We start from the raw sequence: 6,700 nt of genomic DNA on the forward strand, positions 1-6,700 counted from the left end.
TAGCTATACTTAATATTCTTCCTGTAGAATCCCTGGACACGTAACAGGTGGCTGTTATGTTGAGTTAGCCCTGGTATGCCATCCTGGGGTTATTGTAGGAAATAAGTAATAATATATTGAAAATGCTCAGAATACCCTGGGACACTCCTGTCCTTAGACTTGGACAGGCCTGGCTCCTGCCCAGGCCCCCCACTCCACAGGGCCTTCCTTACAGTTTTCAGAAAGTGTCCACTCCAGTGTTCTTGTCTGGAGAATCCCAGGGACGAGGAGAGCTTGGTGGGCTGCCGTATATGGGGTCGTATAGAGTCAGACATGACTGAAGCGACTTAGCAACTTAGCAGCAGCAGTGAGTGTAGATGGAGAAGGCATTGACAACCCACTCCAGTACTCTTGCCTGGAAAATCCCATAGGCGGAGGAGCCTGGTAGGCTGCAGTCCACGGGGTCGCAAAGAGTCGGACACGACGGAGCGACTTCACTTTCACTTTTCACTTTCATGCATTGGAGAAGGAAATGGCAACCCACTCCAGTGTTCTTGCCTGGAGAATCCCAGGGACAGGGGAGCTTGGTGGGCTGCCGTCTATGGGGTCGCACAGAGTCAGACATGACTGAAGCGACTTAGCAACTTAGCAACAGTGACCTTGGTTCCAAGTGCTCTACTCGGGACTCATCACATTTCAGGTGGGTCGGGTCAGCTGCAGGACTCAGGCCTATGAGGCTGACCAGGGCCCAATTCAGGGAGGGCCATCTGTCAAGTGGATTATCTACGTTGACCAGCATGGTAATTGTTTTCTATTTTAATTTTTAATAGTCATGTTATTAAAATATAGTTCATATGCCATATAGTCACCCATTTAAAATATTTAATTCAGTGGTTTTCAGTATGAATTTCAGAGTTGTTCAACCATCACTAGAATAAATTTTGGGACATATTCATCATCCCAAGTGAACTCCTGTACCCTCCAGCCATCACTCTCCAATCTCCCCTACCTCCCCCAGCCCTAAGCAACCACTCGCCTACATTCTGTGTCTATATGTTCCCTGTGCTGGACATTTCATATGAATGAATCATATAACATGGGGTCTTTTGTAACTGACTTACCACTTAGCTTAGTGTTTTCAAGGTTCATCCATGTGACAGCATATATCAGTACTCTATTTTTTGATGACTAAATAATATTCCACTGGGGGTAAACGTCACAGTCTTTGTTTATCTGTTCTTCCATAGATGGACCTTTGGACTGTTTTCATCTTTCTGTGAACATTGGTATACATGTTTTTGTACATATATTTTTATTTCTCTTGTGTATATACCTAAGAGTGGAATTGTTGGGTCATATGATAACTCTGTTTAATTGTTTGAGAAACTGTCAGACTCTTTTCCTAAGTGGATATTTGGAAAATGTCACATTTTCCTTTCCTGCCTATAGTGTATTAGAGTTCTAATTTTCTTTTTTTTTTTAATTTATTTTTTTTATTGAAGGATAATTGCTTTACAGAATTTTGTTGTTTTCTGTCAAACCTCAACATGAATCAGCCATAGGTATACATATATCCCCTCCCTTAAGAACCTCCCTCCCATCTCCCATCCCATCCCACCCCTCAAGATTGAAACAGAGTCCCTGTTTGAGTTTCCTGAGGCAAACAGCAAATTCCTGTTGGCTATCTATTTTACATATGGTAATGTAATGTAATTTTCTGCATACTCACCAACACTTGTTATTTTCTGACTTTTTTAATCCAGCCAGCCTAGTGGGTATGAAGATCTGTCTCACTGTGGTTTTGATCTACATTTCTCTAATGGCTAATGTTATTGACTATCTCTTCATACGTTTGTTGGCCATTTTATGTTGTCTTTGGAGGAATGTCTTTTCAGATCCTTTGCCCATTTTTAATTATTTTTCATTTATTATTGAGTTATAAGAGTTCTTTATGTTTTCTACATACAAGTCAGACATTATCAGATATGTGATTTGCAAATATTTTCTCCTATTGCATGGGTTGTCATTTCCTTTTCTTAATGGTGTCATTTAAAGCAGAAAAGTTTTCTATCTTGTTGAAGTCTGATTTTTATTTTTCTCTATTGTTGCTTGTGCTTTTGGGGTCACATTGAAGAAACCATTGTCCAATCCAAGATCACAAACATTTATCCTTATGTTTTCTTCTAAGAGTTTTATAGTATTAGCTCTTTCAGGTGGGTTTTTGGTCCACTTTAGTTCATTTTTGTTTGTGGTGTGAGGTGGGGATCCAATTTTATTCTTCTGTATGTTGTCCTCTCACCATGTGGTTGAAGACTGTTCTTTTGCCTCTGAGTTATTTTGTCATGCTTGTTAGAATAAGTGAACTATAAATGTGAGAGTTTATTTCTGGATTCTCAATTCTAATCAATTAATTTATGTAATTATCCTATACCAGTATCACACTGTCTTAATTGTTATAATTTTGAAGTAAGTTTTGAAGTTGGGAAGAATGATTCCTTCAACTTTCTTCTTCTTTTCAAGATTGTTTTGACTATGCTGGGTCCCTTGAATTTCCATATGAATTTGAGGATCAGCTTACCCTCATCCCTGGGTTGGGGAGATCTCCTGGAGAAGGGAAAGGCTACCCACTCCAGTATTCTGGCCTGGAGAGCCAGACACAACTGGGGGGCAAAATGTTTGGGCTTCCCTGGTGGCTCAGAGAATAAAGTGTCTGTCTGCCTGCAGTGCGGGAGACCTGGGTTCGATCTCTGGGTCGGGAAGATCCCCCGGAGAAGGAAATGGCAACCCACTCCAGTACTCTCTTGCCTGAAAAATGCCACAGATGGAGGAGACTGCTAGGCTACAGTCCATGGGATCACCAAGAGTTGCACATGACTGACCAACTTCACTTCTTAACTTTATAGCTCAGTTGGTAAAGAATCTGCCTGCAATACAGGAGACCCTGGTTTGATTTCTGGGTTGGGAAGATGCCCTGGAGAAGGGATAGGCTACCCACTCCAGTATTCTGGCCTGGAGAATTCCATGGACTGTATAGTTCATGCAGTCGCAAAGAGTTGGACACAACTGAGTGACTTTCACTTATCCATTTCTGCAAGGAAACCAGTTTGGATTTTGATAGGTAGCTCATTGAATCTATGGATCAACTTGAGGAGTGTTTCCATGTTAACAGTATTAAGTGTTCTAATCTTGGAACATGTGATGCCTTTCTGTTTTTTTTAAAGCTTTAACTTCCTCCAACAATGTTTTGTAGTTTTGAGAGTATAAGTTTTGTCATTCTTTTGTTAAATGTATTCCTAAGTACTCATTCTGACACTATTGTAAAATGGAGTTGTTTTCTTTTAAAGACTGTTCATTATATGCTATTTCTTTTGTGGGGTTACATGTGACTGGGCCATCAGCATGGTGCTGACATACGGGTTTTGAATGATTCCACTTATGTATGTGGGCAAGGAACAAGATTCACCTTGGGCGCACCAGGGGCATCCTGCTGCTGCTGCTGCTGCTAAGTTGCTTCAGTCGTGTCCGACTCTGTGCGACCCCATAGATGGCAGCCCACCAGGCTCCGCCATCCCTGGGATTCTCCAGGCAAGAACACTGGAGTGGGTTGCCATTTCCTTCTCCACCCTAGCTCATTCTAATTCTGAATTGTAATTTCATTTCAACAGTTCATTTATTCATTCATTGATTTATTAGTTGAGAGCCCCATGGGCCAGACATTGTGCTAGGAGTATGAAGTAAAGCAGTGGATAAAGTATCTGCCCTTAAGGAGCTTGCATTCTAATGGAGAAGACAGATAATAAACCAACTAGCTAACTAAATACTTAGTATAATCTCACGCAATCATAAGTGCTTTGAAAGAAAATGAATGAGCCTTAGGATAGAGACTTGAGGGGCACAAAAGCAGAGTAAATGGGTGGTGGAGAAGGCCTCTCTAAGGAGGCAGCTTGGGGACAGAATGAAGTGTGCATCCGCTGAGTACACTGGCCAGAGGAGGAGGACCACAGGTGTGAGGCCCTGGGGGGAAGTGGCTCCACGGTTTGGGGAACTGCAGGGAGCCCAGTGTGTCTGGAGCAGGAGAAGGATGCAGAGAGGGTTGGAGAAGCTACAGAGCTGGGAAGAGGACAGCCATGGAGTTCGGTGGCCCTGGGCTTTTATTCTGAGCATGATGCAAGTCAATAAAAAGGTTATTGAGAGCTGGGAGAGTCAGGGAAGATGTCTTGAAAGTCCAGGAGTAGAATCCTGCAGGGAGAATCTGCAGAAACAGAGGCTTCAGAGGAAAGCAAGCCAGGTGGGAGCAGCAGCAAGAAAAAAGGCATCAGTGTCTGGGGTGGCTCTGCAGAGCAAATGGGCATGTTGTGGAACAAGACAGAGAGGAGAGGGAGATGACTCCAGGGATGGGCTGGGTTCAGTTCAGTTTAGTCGCTCAGTCGTGTCTGACTCTTTGTGACCCCATGGACTGCAGCATGCCAGGCCTCCCTGTCCATCACCAACTCCTGGAATTTACCCAAACTCATGTCCATTGAGTCTGTGATGCCATCCAACCATCTCATCCTCTGTTGTCCCCTTCTCCTCCTGCCTTCAGTCTTTCCCAGCATTAGGGTTTTTTCAAATGAGTCAGTTTTTCACATCAGGTGGCCAAAAAGTATTGGAGCTTCAGCTTCAACATCAGTCTTTCCAGTGAACACTCAGGACTGATCTCCTTTAGGATGGACTGGTTGTCTCCTTGCAGTCCAAGGGACTCTCAAGAGTCTTCTCCAACACCACAGTTCAAAAGCATCAATTCTTCGGCACTCAGCTTTCTTCACAGTCCAACTCTCACATCCATACATGACTACTGGAAAAACCATAGCCTTGACTAGATGGATCTTTGTTGGCAAAGTAATGTCTCGCTTTTGAATATGCTGTCTAGGTTGGTCATAACTTTCCTTCCGGTTATATCACAGTCCATCTAAAAGGCAGCCTTGGTTTTAACATAGAATGGAAATCAAGGCTTGAAACCCTGGATCGAGCGTTGATGTGCTGTGTGATTTTGGGCATGTCACTTTCCTTGAGGCTCACTGTTGTCCTTGTACAATGGATATCTTAGAGCAAAAACAGCTCCAAGTGTGTACACGGTGTGATGCGTATAGAAGTACCAAACCCTAAGAGAGGACCCTTGATGGACGAGAGGTACCCCTTTCTGGTAACCAGCCTGGTGTACAGCTGCCCTGAACTGAGAAGCTTCCTGTCCAGAAGTCTGGTACAGATGACCTAGAGTGTTGCTATATCTCTCCCTTTCCACCCTGCCTTGCTTATTTCATTGCTTGTTGCTGTCCTGTCAGTGGCCCAGCTTGTAAGGGGCTAATTGGCTGGAATTAAGTGTGGCTGAGTTGACATGTAGGGATGAAGTGAGATGCAGAGGGGTTAAAAATGGCAGTGCCACACCCAGCTATGCCACGTTCTTCCAAAAAGATCTAGAAGGGCCTCTGACCGTGAGCGGTCAACCTCCATTGGTTTGTGGAGGAGGCAGGCAGGGCCCAAAAGGGTGTGACTCCTGCCTTAGGTTACACGGTAAATGGGAGGCAGAATGGAAACAAGGCTCCTGGCTCCTACATCCATAGTCTTTCCACCATACCCCGCTGCCTCTGATGAGTTGGGACCAATGAGGACCAGGAGAAAGAACATGAAGCGGAGAGGAGTTTGTCTGGATGTCGAGTAGGCGGCAGGAGAAACAAGACTTGAGTATGCTAGAGGCCTCACATTTCTACCTGATGAGGACCATCGGCACCGAGGTGCAGGCCCGTGGCGGGGCTGGGATCCAGCCCTGCCTGCCGGGGTCCAGCAACAGAGGATGCTGAACCATCCTGGGGCCACCTGAGCGTGCTGTCGTGTCCTGCCTCTGCACCTCCTTTTCCACGGCCTGTGCGATCCTCACAGTGTCCTTGTCTGCCAGAAACCTTTCTCTTGCTCCTTTGCAGGGCTGAAGACAGCCTCTCTCCTGGGCAGCTCTATTCAGAACCTGGGCAACCTTGTGGATGCTGAAATTGGGAAAATAAGTTATTTGGTCACCTCTTTGGGAATAGGATATTGGGGGCATTTGAGTGAGGAGGCGAATTGCACCCTATCATGGACTGGTCCAGCACCCAGAAGACAGTGGCTTCCTCCAGGCCAAGTGTGGCATCTGAACAGCACTTCCCACTTTTCAAAATATTTCCTCCTTCCTTACCCTCTTTAGCCTCCTTTGCTGAGTAGGGTATGATGGCTACTGCCTTTACTCTTGCCCCTAAACCTGCCTTCTCTTGGCAACTGCCTGTCTACCCCTCCTAGGCTCTGTGGTGCCTGCATGCTCCAAGCTAGACCAGTCAGAGCCCTTCCCCAGGATTTCTGCTGTTTGAGATGGCCCAGAAAAGTGTTTGATCATTTTTTGGTACCAGTTTACTTAGATATAAGCCAGAGATCCCTGTGACCAGTGTTTGATCCTCCTGAAAACCTGAAAATGGGAGAATAAAGTGAATGCTCAGAGAAGCACAGATGGAGGATGGGGAGAGAGAGTATCCTGGGGCTTTGAATGCCTGGATCCCACTGTTCCTGAGGCCAGACCTCTCCTCTTTCTGAGAAGGTTGGTTTGCTTGAGTTTTGGGGGCAGTTGAAGGGGTTCTGACTAAGCAATGGGACTTATCATCCTTGCTTGGCCTCCTCCTGGGTTGGGAGAATCCAGTGACCTGCTGTGGTCCACAGTCTG

Source organism: Bubalus kerabau, chromosome 1, assembly GCF_029407905.1.
Source record: "Bubalus kerabau isolate K-KA32 ecotype Philippines breed swamp buffalo chromosome 1, PCC_UOA_SB_1v2, whole genome shotgun sequence".
In the NCBI taxonomy this organism is placed as follows: Eukaryota; Metazoa; Chordata; class Mammalia; order Artiodactyla; family Bovidae; genus Bubalus; species Bubalus kerabau.